General features: G+C 40.8%; 1 protein-coding gene across 3 annotated transcripts in view; it reads left to right on the forward strand.

Moving 5' to 3' along the window:
* Positions 1-3,419: 3,419 nt before the first annotated feature.
* The window catches only part of fmn1 (formin 1), a 222,357-nt gene continuing 210,070 nt past the window's right edge, over positions 3,420-15,706 (forward strand). For 2 of the 3 annotated variants that reach the window (XM_062968197.1, XM_062968199.1), the window contains exons 1-2: positions 3,442-3,578; positions 6,004-6,283. The gene's annotated coding sequence lies outside the window, so the exon portion shown is untranslated. Of the gene's footprint in view, positions 3,579-6,003; positions 6,284-15,706 lie in introns of all 3 variants that reach the window. The other variant, XM_062968198.1, reaches the window with a different exon arrangement.

Genomic DNA, 15,706 nt, shown 5'->3' on the forward strand with positions numbered 1-15,706 from the left:
AAAGGACCTTGTCATCTCCCCTCACTTTGCTTGGCAAAGTGAGTGTTTCGGTTATTGGATTACAACTTTGGACCTTAATATTTCCTATTGGACATTGCTTTTTTGGACTAATTCTGACCTTTCCTGAAAGGTCTAATTCTGGACTATTTTCTACACTAGTTTTTATTAACTTTATATAATCCTACAATAAAGATATTAGATAGATTCTGGCCTCTGTGTATGGTTATTGGTGCTCTGCAGCCTGGGTCGTGACAGGCATTAAGCATCCAGAACTTAAAGCTGAAAGGCTATTCACTGCTAATCAAGGTGGCCAATTGAAATATTCACACCTGCACACCTGCCTCAAACAGACAAGCGTTCTTTCTCCCATCCAGTTAGAACTGCCAGGTTTGGCTGCCCAGAGGGACACCCTTGCTGTTGCTGGAGGAACATCAAGAGGAGTGGTGGTTCTCATGAAGCCCTTCCTTGATTTGGGTCTGGTGGGAGGAGGCCGATAGTCATGCAGTGGGTGGCTTTCACAATGTTCAACCTTATTTATCTCACCGTTAGCAGCAACTTCCCGTCGCACGTCAGGAGGGGCAATGCCAGCTAACTTGTAGAGTTTATCAACAGGTGTAGGTTTAAGGCATCCTGTGATTATTCTGCATGTTTCATTTAGTGCTATGTCCACTTGCTTCGCATGGGCAGACTTTTGCCAGACAGGACAGGCATACTCTGCAGTTGAGAAAGACAAGGCCAGGGCTGAGGTTCTTATTACTTGTGGGTCTGCAACCCATGAGCTGCCAGTCAGTTTCCGCAGGATGTTGTTGTGTGCAGCTACTTTGTGCTTGGTGTTCGTGCAGTGTTTCCTATATGTTAGTGTTCGATCTAAAGTGACACCAAGATATTTAGGATGGAAACAGTGTTCGAGCTCTTGGCCTTCCCAAGTAACTTTCAGTTTCCTTTTGGCTTCATGGTTACGTAGGTAGAAAGCACACACTTGTGTCTTGGCAGGGTTGGGCTTCAGGTGGTTTTCTTTGTAGTAGCTGGAGAGATCTTTCAAGGCATTAGTGAGTTGGTTTTCAACTGTTTCAAAATCTTTCGCTTGTATTGTAAGGCCAAGGTCATCAGCATATATAAAGCTCTTTGTGAGTGGTGGTTGTGGCTGATCGTTCGTGAAGATGTTAAATAAGGTCGGTGTAAGAACGCTGCCTTGGGGTAAACCATTCTTTTGCCTCCTCCATCTGCTTTTCCGGCCCTGAAACTCCACATAGAAGCTGCGGTTTTCTAGGAGGGTCTGGACAGTTTTTGTAAAGTCAAAGTTCCGGGTGATATGGTAGACTTTATGCAGCATTTTTCTATGTTGCACCGTGTCATAGGCTGCCGTAAGGTCCACAAAAACTGTTCCCGTAATGCAGCCTTTCTCATAGCCTTCCTCGATATGCTCAGTCAGATGAAGAATTTGACCTGTACAGTTTTTCCCTGGTCTGAAACCTGCTTGTTGTGCAATAAGCTTGGGTTCGATAACAGGTCCTAGTCGATTTAATAGCATCCTCTCATAGACTTTATATAGATGACATAAGAGGGAGATTGGTCGGTAGTTCCTGGCATTGCAGGCATCTTTACCAGGTTTTAAAATGGCAATGATCTTAGTTTTCCTCCATGCTCTGTGAATCTGTTTGTGTGCCAAGCATTGATTGTAGAATTTCAAAAGCCAGTTTGGGGCCCAAGTGTTTGATTTGCTCCATCATCAGGTCATCTAGGCCAGGTGCTTTACCAGTCTTACATCGCTTGATGGCTTCTCTGAGTTCTTTCAGGTTTAGAGGAGAAGACAACTGGCATTGGATCTTGCAAAATCAAAGTGTATTTGAAAAGTATAGACTGTCTTATGTTTATTTTATTTTATATTATTCTATAATTATTTTATTATTTATTTAAATGAATAAAACAATATTTATTTCACCAAATCAAAGTGCATTTCAAGAGTAGAAAATGAACATTACTACCCAATTAGTATTAATAATAATAATAATAATAATAATAATAATAATAATAATAGGTAAAGATAAAGGTTTTTCTTTGATGTTAAGTCCAGTCGTGACTGGGGGTTGGTGCTCTTCTCCATTTCTAAGCTGAAGAGCCGGCATTGTCCATAGACACCTCCAAGGTCATGTGGCTGGCATGACTGCATGGAGCGCCGTTACCTTCCCACCAGAGCGGTACCTATTGATCTACTCACATTTGCATGTTTTCAAACTGCTAGGTTGGCAGGAGCTGGGGCTAACAGCGGGCGCTTATTCCGATCCCGGAATTTGAACCAGGGACCTTTTGGTCTGCAAGTTCAGCAGCTCAGCGTTTTAACACACTGTGCCACCAGGGGCCCCAATAATAATAATATAAAACTTTATTTATATCTCGCCACCATCTCCCAGAGGGACTTGCAGTAGCTTCCAGGTGGGACACAGAATACAAAATACAGCAAGTGCAAAACAAACCATAGGCAACAAACAGTCAAACACAACATCATAAATTCACAGTACCCCCTGGTAAAAACAATACAAGACAGCGATTTCTGTAGATAAAACAGCAGGATTCGATTTCAGAATTGTAAAGTGCTAAAAAAAACCCAGTCAACGGTCCTCATATGTATTGTGAGAGTCTAAACATGTCGGAAAAGTCAGGTCTTTAATTGTGTGTGGAAGGTTTGGCGGGTAGGGGCTAGCCGGATCTCCCTCGGGAGGGCATTCCACAGCCGGGGGGGGGGGGGCACCACGGAGAAGGCCCTCTACAATAAGTATTGTGCCAAATCAAAGCGTTTTTGAAAAGTAGATGACATTTCTCCATCAGGCAGAGATCCCACAAACAGGCTAAACCAGGCATGGGCAAACTTCGGCCCTCCAGGTGTTTTGGACTCCAACTCCCACAATTCCTAACAGCCTACCGGCTGTTAGGAATTGTGGGAGTTGAAGTCCAAAACACCTGGAGGGCTGAAGTTTTCCCATGCCTGGGCTAAATGAAGGAGGGAGGGAGGGATTGGACTGTGGGCCAACCGGCCCTCCAGGTGTTTTGGACTCCAACTCCCACAATTCCTAACAGCCTACTGGCTGTTAGGAATTGTGGGAGTTGAAGTCCAAAACACCTGGAGGGCTGAAGTTTGCCCGTGCCTGGGCTAAATGAAAGAGGAAGGGATGCGAAGGTAAGGATGCGCCTCTGGGTCCCTATCTGTGCCTCTCTTGGAGGGTCTGTGCCCACCTTCTCTCCCCCCGCACCCTTCCTCCATTGGTTTGCCCGGCGTCCCCCGCTGCCCTGCCATTGGCTTTCCCACCAAGCCGGAGAGGACTCTGGCTCCCGATTGGTCAAGCGCCCTGTCCGTTCCCTCCCGCCGGGCCAGCGGGGTTGTGAATGAGCCCGAAAGGGGCGAGAGCGCCTTCTGGAGCGAGGCCGGGGCTCCCATGCCGAGAGGGGCAACGCCGGGCGAAGGGCGGGCGATGCGGAGACTGGGCTCCCCAGCCTCGCTCCTGCAGTGGCGGCTAAGCGCTGAGCCCGGGGAGGCTGGCTCCCTTCCTGGGAAGGTAAAGGATTGATTTGTCGCTCGCTTGGTAAGTCTGAGTGGCGCCAGGAAGACAAACTTCTCCCTCCAGTCTCTCCATCCGCGTCCTCTTTCCCCGCTGCAACCCCTGAGAAGAGATGAAATGCGGTCTGGCAGCGCCTTCGGCTCCCTCCCTTTCCAAACACCCGTGGTCTCCTGTCCCGTTCCCTCCCCTTGCAGTCCTGATCCGTCGCAGTTCCCAATGCGAAATCCGCCTCTCCTTTGGACAGGGCCCCGCTTCGTTTTCATTGGCGGCTGCGGCAAACGCGCGCTCCCCGAACTCATTCATCCTGCGCTGAAGGATGGATAGGATACCCTTTGGCACCACTTTGCCTGCCAAGCCTACAGTCACGGGAGTTGTGGTTTTATTACCCAGGCTTTAGCCTCCTCTCAATTACAAATCCCAGGACTCTATAGCAGTTGAGCCACCGCAGTTCAAGTGGTGTCAAACCGCACTGATTCCACAGTGTAGTAGATGCACCCAAGGTCTCAGGGACTGTATGCAGCCTGTCCTCCTCAGGGAGGCTTTTAAAGGGCTCCAGGAGCGCTTCCTGCGCCTTCTGAGTCGCTGAGCAAAAAGCACATGACAAATGTTTACAGTCTGCCCGCTCAAAGTCCCGGAGTATCCACACTGTGGAAAGCCCCAGCCCTACTTTGAATGACGGTGTTTGCATCTGCCTGGTTTGCATAAATCAACACCATTACAGCGTCTTAGGAGTGAAGTGTGTTAAAGCACGGAGCTGCTGAACTTGCAGACCGAAAGGTCCCAGGTTCAATTCCCAGGAGCGGAATGAGCGCCCGCTGTTAGCTCCAGCTTCTGCCAACCTAGCAGTTCGAAAACATGCCAATGTGAGTAAATCAATAGGTACCGCTCCAGCAGGAAGGTAACGGCGCTCCATGCAGTCATGCCGGCCACATGACCTTGGAGGTGTCTACGGACAACGCCGGCTCTTTGGCTTAGAAGTGGAGATGAGCACCAACCCCCAGAGTCACACATGACTGGACTTAACGTCAGGGGAAACCTTTACCTTTTTTTAACTAGAGGAAAGCTGATGACTAGACATCACTTGCACTGAATACCATGGAAGATTGCCAAAACAGCAGGGGTAGTACCCCTTCCCCCCCCCCCCCCCCGCCTTTGCCAGTTTAACCAAGGGCAGGTATGGGCAAACTTGGGCCTTCCAGGTGTTTTGGACTTCTACTCTCATCATTCCTAACAGCCACAGGCCCTTTCCTTGTCCCCCTCAGCCGCTTAAGCGGCTACATTCATTTTACAGTGTAGATGTACCCAGAGTTGGCTAAACTAGCAAGAGAGAAAGATGAGGAGAGTCCCTGCACCTTCTGAAGCACTTGCCGGGCTGCTGCTGCTGCTGCTGAAAACATAAAGAGAAAAGAACCTATAAGCAGGCAGGGAAGTCTAGAAGCATCGCTTGACGAATTTTGAAAAATGCTTGTAATAATGTATTCTAATTGGCTGTGAAAACTTCTCATGCTAGAAAATGTCTACTTCGTCTTAAAGAGCATATTAAAATTGTGGAATATTTGGCATACTTCTGTGTTCAGATTTGAAGGTAAAACATGGGTGGGGAGCAGAAAAACGGGTGTAGTTTGACACTGTATTATATGTCATTTAAACTACATGCATTATATGGCAGTGAAGATGAGTTCTTATAATACAAAATTTCCTCAAATTTCATTGATTTTCAGAATAAATAGAGTTGGAATGTGCAGTGTGTGGTCCTACAGATGTTGGAATGTTACTCCGAGTTTTTGTGTGATTTCAAGTTGATTCTGACTTTTGGCGACCTAAGGTGACCCTATAGTGCAGTTTTCTTGGCAAAATTTGTTTGTGTGGAGGTTCCCTTTGCTTTCTTCTGAGGCTGAGAAAATGTGACTTGCTCAAGGTCACCCTGTGAGTCTCCATGTCTTAGTGGGGATTTGAACCATGGTTTCCAGAGATGTCCTAGGTTTTCTGCATTAAACTGGATTTTATGAGTCCCCACTGCCAGATAATCTGGGATAAACAGAAAACCTGGGATCAGATCCTGGGATATAAGCCCTGTCTGGAAGGGTCCTGAAGGACCACAGCCATACCTGAAAAGAACAAGGAGAACTTTATCCTGTTGCTTTCTCTTTAACTTCTCTCGACTTTAGCTATAATAAATCATGAGATGCTTTCTGGCAGGCTGTTTGGATTGGAAGTACAAGGGATAGTTTTGCTTCTGTTTGAATGACAGTTTGAAGAAGGTAGTGCTGGATACTGCTTCTCCTCATGCCACTCATGCCACTCCTTCTTTGCAATATCCCAAGTTTGTATTTTTCTTTCATGCTGCTTAATATCTACATGGAACCACTGGAAAAGATATTCTGGAAACCTAGTATGAGTTGTCACCAATATGTGGATGACATCCCGCTTTATCTTTCTTTTCAATTAGATGCATGGGATGCTATGGTTGCCTTGAACCACTTACTTGGGCACAGTAATAGAATAGATGACATTGGGCAAGGTACGAGGTGCTGTTGGTGTTTCATCCACTGGACCTGATATAGATGGAAAGACAAAGAGGAATTATGTGACCAGAAGAACTTCAAATCAACTTCATTTGAAATTGCCTATTCTTGAGAAGAGGTCACTGATGCAAAGTGTGGCTCACTTGCACCCAACCCACAAGGCTTTCTTTTGCACTCTGGGCACCTTCTTCATCATAAAACAAGGTAAAGTAATTCCCACACTTTGGTACCCCTGTGGTTTGTGTGTATGTATGTGTGAGTTTTACAAAGGGGTCATTGATTTTGTTTGACAACAGCACTATGGATCTTGAGAGCCAAAAGCTCCCAGACATCCAGAACGCAATTTAAAAGTGCTGTCTAAAAATGAATTAATACCGGATAAGCTGAAATACTACCATCTCCAGTTCTGCCTCTCCCATATATATCTACCCAAACTTTAAGACTTTGTTAATATACCTTTACTAAATGGAATAATGCAGGCAGCCATAGATAAGGGCTTTTGATAGCAGCACACTGGTTATGACATGGCCTACTAAGCATTTGCTTGTGGCCATTATGTTCCTCCCAAATCATGTTTAATAACTTTTGTCTTTTCTTTTGAAAATCTGTGTTTTAACATGGAAAATAAAAGTCTGTTATGGAACCTTTCCATTTTGCTGTATTCTTATGGACAAATTCACAGGGAATGTGCTTTTTGATGGCTATATGCAACCTCAGGTTGAGAGACACTAAACCACAAAATTGCAGCTTCTGGGGAGGAGCAAACTAAGGATTCCATATTCTGTTTCCTTCTTAGTGGTATCTCGTCGACTAATGTGAGAAATAAAATGCTAGATTAGATTAACTGTTCCATGAGGATCATTATTATCTAATTAATATTCTAGTGGTTGAATCAAGAAGTGCTTGTTCAGCTACTCAGTCTATTTATTTATTTATTTATTTATTTACAGTATTTATATTCCGCCCTTCTCACCCCAAAGGGGACTCAGGGCGGATCACAATGTACATATATATGGCAAACATTCAATGTCATTATACAAACAACACACAGACAGACAGACACAGAGGCTATTTAACTTCCCAGCTTCTGGCTTTGTGAGGGTATGCTTGATTCCGGCCACAGGAGGAGCTGCTGCTTCATCATCCACTGTGACAATGAGTCCTTTTTGATGGAGTACTTCCTCATCCGGTGTTGTAAATCAGTTAAATTAGCCTCCCCGCATAAGCGGTCCCTAAATTTTCCTACTTGACAGATGCAACTCTTGGTCATAGTGATTTATTGCAGCTGGCTACTAACCAGCCTGCACCACAGCCCAGCCCAGGTGGCTTGCTGTGAGTTTTTTGGGCTGTATGGCCATGCTCTAGAAGCGTTCCCTTCTGACATTTTGTTCACATTGGTGGCAGGCATCCTCAGAGGTTGTGAGGTCTGTTGGAAACTAGTCAGTTGTTGCACCTTCTTATCTATCTGCACATATTTGGATTCTATCCTAAACTTTAAAAAGGGAAGATGTTTTACGATCTGTAAGCTGCTAAAACTCAGCTTGGTAAATGTATAGTATATTTTAAACCAACCTGTATATGGAGCTTGTTTCCAAAAGGTAGCAAATCCAACTGAACAAATTTCAGATGAACTGGAAAAAAAAACCCCATGCTGAAGATTTCTTTGCTATAAAATGCAATTTTCCAAGCCCTGTAGGCAAGGGTGTTTGATAACATTTTTACAATTTAGTAGTTACTCATTTTATAGCTTACAATGTAGCTCATCTAGGCAGTGCTGTGGTTCACAATCGTTTTAGTGATTCTAGTCCAAAACTCCTCTCATTCTCCCCTGCCCTCCAAAATCAGGACTCCTTGAGGAAAAACTCAGTGGAGCTAAATCTCAGAATATGCAGTTTCCTACATTAACTTAACTGGAAACAAAATAGACAAACTGACTAATTCCCAACTATCTGGGAATTGGGAGCGGTTCAAAACTTAAGAGTAAAATGGCTTTACTGACATATGGATCTCGACAGTTTGCATTATTGTTGTTTTGTTATTTCCTATTATAAGGTACCCTGAAAAGATTTTACCACTAAAGGTGGCAGGTAATGTAAATAAAGAAATAAAATTAAAGCACCTAATACTTTATGCTTTTATAATATTTAGATAAGTATTTGCACCTGGCATGATATATCATGGCTGCCACAGCATTATAACACAATACTATCTCTGATCATATAGCTATTAAAAAGTGTATAGCTATATATTCTGCAATAAATTCTAAAACAGACATGCACAAGTTTTGACAATGTCAATATTACCTCTGGTCTGGTAGATGTTTCATTATCTTTCCTGTTCACTATACTATTATGCAAAAACACAATTTGCTTTAGTTTTGTTTGATTTCCTGGTGAGCTATGTTTAGCTTATGTTGCAGGTCACAAATTGAACAAGTCCCTTGAATTATGGCCTGCCTGTGCCTTAGTTTCTTATGCATATTGCAGATCTTGAAAAATGTTTGCAGTTATTTCTGAAATCAAATTATTTACTCAGTCCTATATATCCATCTTAACTTACGTTCACACTACTTGTCATATCCTGCCCCCCTGAAAGTATTTGTCTCACTATAGTCTTACATTTTCTGGTTATTACATTGAGGATGTTACAGTCTATAATCCCTAATGATGCAGAGCTATTGGCTTTAGGCTTCTTGCTAATTGTATTTGCATGTCACAGTAGTTTGCCTAGATGTGTGTATTGTAATAAACAAAAGTGAACACTAATTTTCTCCTCAGCATAGTTGGTACCAACAAGCTCACGTTGCTTCATCGCTCTTTTACACATGTTAACATAATTAGCACATGTTTCTATTAATAAGCTTTGTTTTATATCAACTAAGCTAAGGTTTACACCATTTTAATTCCAAATCTTATTCTTGATGTGTGTAGAATTAAGTTGTAAAATGAATCCAGGATATGGGTACAAGATAAAATGTCCTATACACACATACATACACATACATACATACATACATACATACATACATACATACACTTTACATACAAATTTCTTAGAGAGATATTGTTAGTCCCAATTTCAGTAAGATCCACTGAATCAATGGAATTTACTTCATTGCTGACATATTAAGTTCTCATTTATTCATTGGGTATAGATAGATTTCAGCTATAGACACTTCAGATCCTAAAATTACTTTTCAAAATAAGCTACAATGATGAACCATTTGCTCCCGAAAGTCAGTTTATGATCTTCCAAACTGAATGCATTTATTCATTTCAGTTTTTGTTCGTCCTGAGTGGAAGTATCACATATTGAACTCAGAAAATGAGATACTCAAATGCATCCCAATCTTGATTTATGACCAATTTTTGTGGAAGTGAAATGACCAAAATTCCCCCTGTGACGACTGGCATTGAGATGGAACAAAAAAGAGTAGTATCACTTGAACTTTGACCAAAGTATGGCATTGATATGATTAGTCCTGGACTTGAATCAGGAGAATCTGAGTACCAACGATGACACTCACAGTTTAAGAGACTTTAAGAGCCAATCACTTGCTTTTCTCAATTTATAAGATTGTTTTCAAGATAAAATGTATGGTGTGTTGATATTTCTCTGAGCTCCATGGAAGAAAGACATGAGAGAAATGCTACAAATAAATAGACAGGAGACATAAAGAAGGTGCCAGAAGATTCCTTCTTGCTTACTCAGAAGCCAGTCCTAGCAAACTTTCAAAACTAGCATCATCCGTTGTATTTTGAAGGCAGAATGTGATCTTTGATTCTAGTGACCCACTCTTGTGAGTCAACGTAATCTACATTCTGCAGGCTCCAAAGGAGTTCAAGGTTGCTGCAGAAGCTGCAAATAATAATGTGGAAAAACTAATAACAGTCAACAACAGTGCAATCTCTGTTAATTTCCTTCACTGATATAATCAGTACCTATCAATGATAAAGAACCGTTCATTTTCTGGAAAGCCTAGGTATGTTGAGATCCACAGGCCTGGCTGGTGCCACTCTGCAACACAAAATGAAATACCAGAATATGCTTTATAATCTTCTGCATTGCAGGACTATATGTCTCATGGGGGAGAAGCTTTCTGAAGTTGGAAGCCACTACTCTAAACATTCTGGAATTGTGTATTGTAGATTCTTCCTTATACACTGAAATGATACCAGAATTCACTTATTTTATTTGTTATCCACTGCATAGCACACATTGAAATAAGTTGTTGTGATAGCTGATAAACAGTTGTATAATAACTTATTAATATCATTGTGTCCCTAGTCCATTTGTACGGGAGTTAGGATAGAACATTTAAGCCACCCCATTTATACTGAAATAAATTACTTCATCTTTAAAAGGCCACATTTTTTTTCCTTTTCCTTTTTCCTTTTTTTATCAGGGAATTCACTAACATTGTTATTCTGAATCAGGCCTTTATGACCCTCTGGGTTAATGGTGTTTCCTTTTTCCCATAATTAACTTTTACTTTAGCCTTTGAGTTTGGCTGAATCTTTACTATGCTTCTGGGTCTATATATCAGAATGGGTAGATGTGGTTCACTATAATGCTTTATAACAGAGAGCATTGCCTTTCTTCCTTCTTCCTTTCTTTTGATTGAAAAGCTTTTTTTCCCATTTTGATTAAATAGAGCAGATATGATCCTATACAACAAAAGGTAGGGTATTCACTTAATAAAAATGCTTGGGAATAAATCTAAAGGACATTTAAATGGGTATATATATATATAATTTGAAATTTTCTTCTCAGCAAGAGCTCATCAGAGCACCATCAGAAGCAACTGATTTATGTATGTATGTGTGTGTGTGCGTTTGAAATTGTGTTGGTGGCTATTGTCAAATCTATAATTTAGCCTTCTGTGCCCACTGGAATCAGGTATGTTGGGGTTTGAGCCAGACACCAAGCAGATCAAATCTTGGCACGATAGTGGTTCTGTTTGTCTGCACTATTCACACAACAGCATATAATCCTTCCACGTCTGACCTGAGAAGTCAGTGACACTCTAAATCTAATCTGATGCCACTGGCTTGGATAAAGACACCAGAATAGCTGCCTTCCTTTACTCTGAAGGACCACCAATTTTCTATCTTTGTATTTTAATTTGCCCTCTATCCCAAGGTACTTGCTTACTGCTGGATGTAAACCTCAGACCAGTGAGTCTTTAAATGCCATCGAAAAAAGTATTAGAATTTTATGAACCATTATGTTTAAAATTCTCTCTTCAAAATGGTATATGTTTTAGAAAAAGAATAAAAATATACATTAGGCCCTTGATATCATCTGGGGTTTGGTTGATAGCCTCACATGTATATTAAAATCTGTGGATGTTCAGTGCCACTAAATACAATGACATAGTAAAATGGTAATCTATAAAATGATAGACCGCTGCATTATTCTAATTTACAAATACAATGATGGGGATATTCCCACTTACAGGTGGTATATCTTCCATCCCTATGCAAGATAATACTATTACAGTATTCCTTATAGGCACAGCTAGTTAGTCCTTCCCACCAGTATCTAGGCAGGGAATCAAATAGTGTTCTTCTCTCCACAGTGGAATCTTGGTGCCAGAACACCAAAACCAAGGGCCCATTCATACTGGGCAGTTATAGTGCTATGATTCCACATTAACTTCTATGGTTTCACTCCATAGAATATTTGCAGTTTAGGCAGTTTGGGTATTTGTAATTCTAAGTAAGAGCATTCTGATGCCTCATTGAACTACAAATCCCAGGATTCCAAAAGATGGAACCATAGAGGTGGATGAAAATGCTATAATTTTGTGTGTAGTGTGAAAGGATCCCTGATCAGTAGTGTGGAAGGAGGCAAGAAATTTGCCCCTTAAGGTGAGGCCCACATTAGGTTTGTGATCAGATTAGGTAATAATACATAAATATAAAATTTTATATCCCGCCCTATCTCCCTGTAGGGACTCAAGGCGGTTTACAACAAATCAGCAGACATTCAATGCTGTAAGGTGCTGCTTCTGATTTTTCATTAAAAAAGAGAGAAGACTTAGGCCCCTTCTACACTGTCAAATAATCCAGATTATCAAATTAGATAATCCACATTATTTCCTTTGAACTAGATTATCTGACTCTACAGTGCCATATAATCCAGTTCAAGCTCTAGCGTCGACTGGTCCATGATAACCCAGTTCAGAGCAGTTAATCTGGATTTTATCAGGCAGTGTAGAAGGGGCCTTAGTCATATGTTGCTGCTGCTCCTGCTTCTCTTCCTTCTTCCTGAAAAATTGCTTAGTTCAACATAGGAGCATCAGTTTGGCTGTGACTGTACTGAGAAAGCAAAGGCTGGCCTGAGGCTATCAAGTTACAGGTCTCTTTCAGTCCAAGTCCCGTTCTGAGTTCAGGTAAAGCCAGATCTTACTAGCTCAAGGAAAAGTGATCTCTATCATTCATTAGCTACAAATGAAAAAGCTGTGCAGTGACATAAATGATTCACTTGATTAGTATCCAGGATACACTGAAACCTGAAAGGAAATATATATAGAGGGGGGGGGGGGATTAATTAGCAGTTAGGTACATCAGCTACGCTACTCTGCTTTGGACACACAAATAAGAGAGTGACAAGCACAACCTCATTTTATTGCTACTGAATCTGTGTTAGGGGCTGTTTACCTATGAATAAATATATGTCTTGCAAAGCAACCAGTTTGGAGCTTGTAGACCAGCATACTCCTTGATAAGGATAAAAAATGCTTTTGATTACAAGGTGGTCATCCTGCCCAAACTGCATTGTACAACATGTAAAAACAGCCTGTGAAAATCATGGAGAGATATATGGAGAGCCATGCAGAGTAGTCTGGATATATAGTGCGTTTTGGGGCTCTACTACACATGCAGTAAAATCCGGATGAAAAGGGTGTGTGTGTGTGTGGCTAAACAATATTTCAGAAAAGTGCAGATGGAATTGGGTTAACAGCTGAAAAGCACATGCTTAAAAGGTGCGCTTAAAACCTGATTCCACCCCAATAATGTGCACCTTCACATGACAATATATCCCTGCAGTCATGCAAAACATGTGACTTTCTTCTCATCCCCCTGTGCATGCTGCTCCAGCGCACAAATTTTAAAAATACAAAACATCTGATTGTGATGTCAAAAAATGGAGTCACATACACACAAGTGGCTAAAGGGAAGCACAATTGGAAAGCAATTAGAACTCTCTGCAACCATTCCTTTCTTAAAATATTAAATACAGCTTGAAGTAAAAGTTGTGTAAAGAGATAAGAAATCTGCTTATGTGTACATTGGGATCTCCGCACATGCGCATATGAGGTCCGGTGCATCTCAGAGAGAAAACTTCCACCAGATGTCCCCCATCTGCCCTCCATCTTGACTTGCTTCAAAGGAGAGTGTGAGGATGGTGGGGGACCATTTCTCGGGACTGAAAGGTCTGGGTGTGGACTTGATGTCAGGTCCTGGGATTTTTTACCCCACTTTTAAAACGCACATTTTGACACTCTCTGGAAGCACCCTTAGTCTGATCTGTATATTCAGGATGTGATCCTTCAAAGCAAAGGTGTTCATGACTGTTTCAGCATCGCAAGTAATCCCAAATATTGCAAGAGACAAGAAATCCATACACTTCAGGGATTATTGTGCTGTCATAGTGTGCCTTCAAGCCATTTCTGAATTATCATAACCCTATCATGAGTATTCTTAGCAACATTAGTTCAGAGAGTGTTTGTCTTTGCCTTCTTCAGGTCTGAGACTGTGACTTCCCCAAGGCCAACCAGTGAGTTGGGTGGAAATATCAGTATGAACTCATTACACTTTTTATTTGGCTTGTTTGTCTGATTTCTAGATCGTAATAAAGAGTTGACAGTCTGAACATCATTTTCTGTCACTAGAGTTCTGTTTTATAGGCTCTTATATATAAAAAACATGAAGTCAGAGGGAGAATGCCCCATGACTCATTTGAGTTTTGATATGGCTATTTGAGATTTACATTAATAGAATGTTTCAACCAATTTTTCTCCAGCATTTTGGTAATACAAAAAATGGAATAGGGATTTGATTATGTCTTATTTCATGTCCAACCATTTTCCCCAAAACTGGGATCAAGGCTATTGAAAGGGTTTAAAAAAAACCCACAAGATTTATGTGTTACTGTTATTGTTGTTTTGTTGTTTACTCATTTATATCCTACCTTTGACCTGATACTGGGACTCAGACCAGCTTACAAAAATTAAAGCACAGTTAAAAGCATTTACAAAAAATTAACTAAAACTTATAAATACAATTAAAGAATCCACAGACCTTCAGATAAAAAGAAAATGGGGATTGACAAAGGTGAGGATGTCTACTTTAGTTTCTAGACAATGTGGCAGGAGGTTCCCTCTTTAGCTTTTTACAAAACCTTTTCCAGAACTAATCGTCCAGAGTGGCAAAACTTGACCTCTTTACTTTTAGCTGCATTTCTTTAGCCAGTGATACATATCTGCCAGAATGATGTTAGTATATCACACTGAGAGCAGGGCTGTATAGTGGCTCTTTAATTAAATAGTATTGCATTGCTGTGATATGGCAATGAGAACAGGGTGGTTGTAGGGATAGCTATTTCTGATTTTTGTCCTCCTCACTGAAATCAGTAGGCGGAAATGATTCATGGATAATGTTTATTTTAGTTTATAGATGAATCTGTATTAAGGGCTGCTGTATATGATACAGGTTGACATCCCTTATATGTAATTCCAAAATACTCCAAGATTCAAAAATGTCCATGTGAATGGTTGAGAGGCTGATACCTTTGTTTTCTGATGTTTCAGTGTACACAAACTTTGTTTCAAGCCCAAAATTATTTTTAAGTGTATTAAATTATCTTCACACTATGTGTATAAGGCAGGGGTCCCCAAACTAAGGCCCGGGGGCCGAATGTGGCCCTCCAAGGTCATTTACCTTGCCCCCACTCTCAGTTTTATAATACATTTTTATATCAGTTTTAAAATATTATATGTATATACATATAATATTGATAAAAATATTATAATGTTATATAATATAATACTAATAATAATACAATATAATATTAATTATATGTTATATATTACATATAGTATTACAGTATAGTGGTATAGTTCAATATAGTAATGTATAATGGCAGAATGTAAGCCGCTCTGAGTCCCCTCGGGGAGAAGGGCGGGGTATAAATGCATGTAATAAAAATAATGCTAATATTGTGCTATGCTAATAATATAATATATTGCATGTACATACAGCTGCTCTGAGTCCCCTTCGGGGTAAGAAGGGTGGGATATAAATGTAGTAAATAAATGTAGTAAGTAAATAAATAATTAATTTTAGACTTAGGCTCACCCAAATTCTGAAATGACTTGAAGGCACACAACAACAACAAACAACAATCCTAATTAACTTGACTATCTCATTGGCCAGTAGCAGGCCCATACTTTCCATTGAAATCCTGATAGGTTTATGTTGGTTAAGATTGTTTTCATTTTTAAATATTGTATTGTTCTTTCATTGTTGTTGTTGTTTTGCACTACAAATAAGACATGGGCACTGTGCATAGGTATTTGTTCGTATTTTTTTTTCAAATGATAATTCGGCCCCTCAACAG

The sequence above is a fragment of the Anolis carolinensis genome, chromosome 1 (genome assembly GCF_035594765.1).
Source record: "Anolis carolinensis isolate JA03-04 chromosome 1, rAnoCar3.1.pri, whole genome shotgun sequence".
NCBI lineage: Eukaryota > Metazoa > Chordata > Lepidosauria > Squamata > Dactyloidae > Anolis > Anolis carolinensis.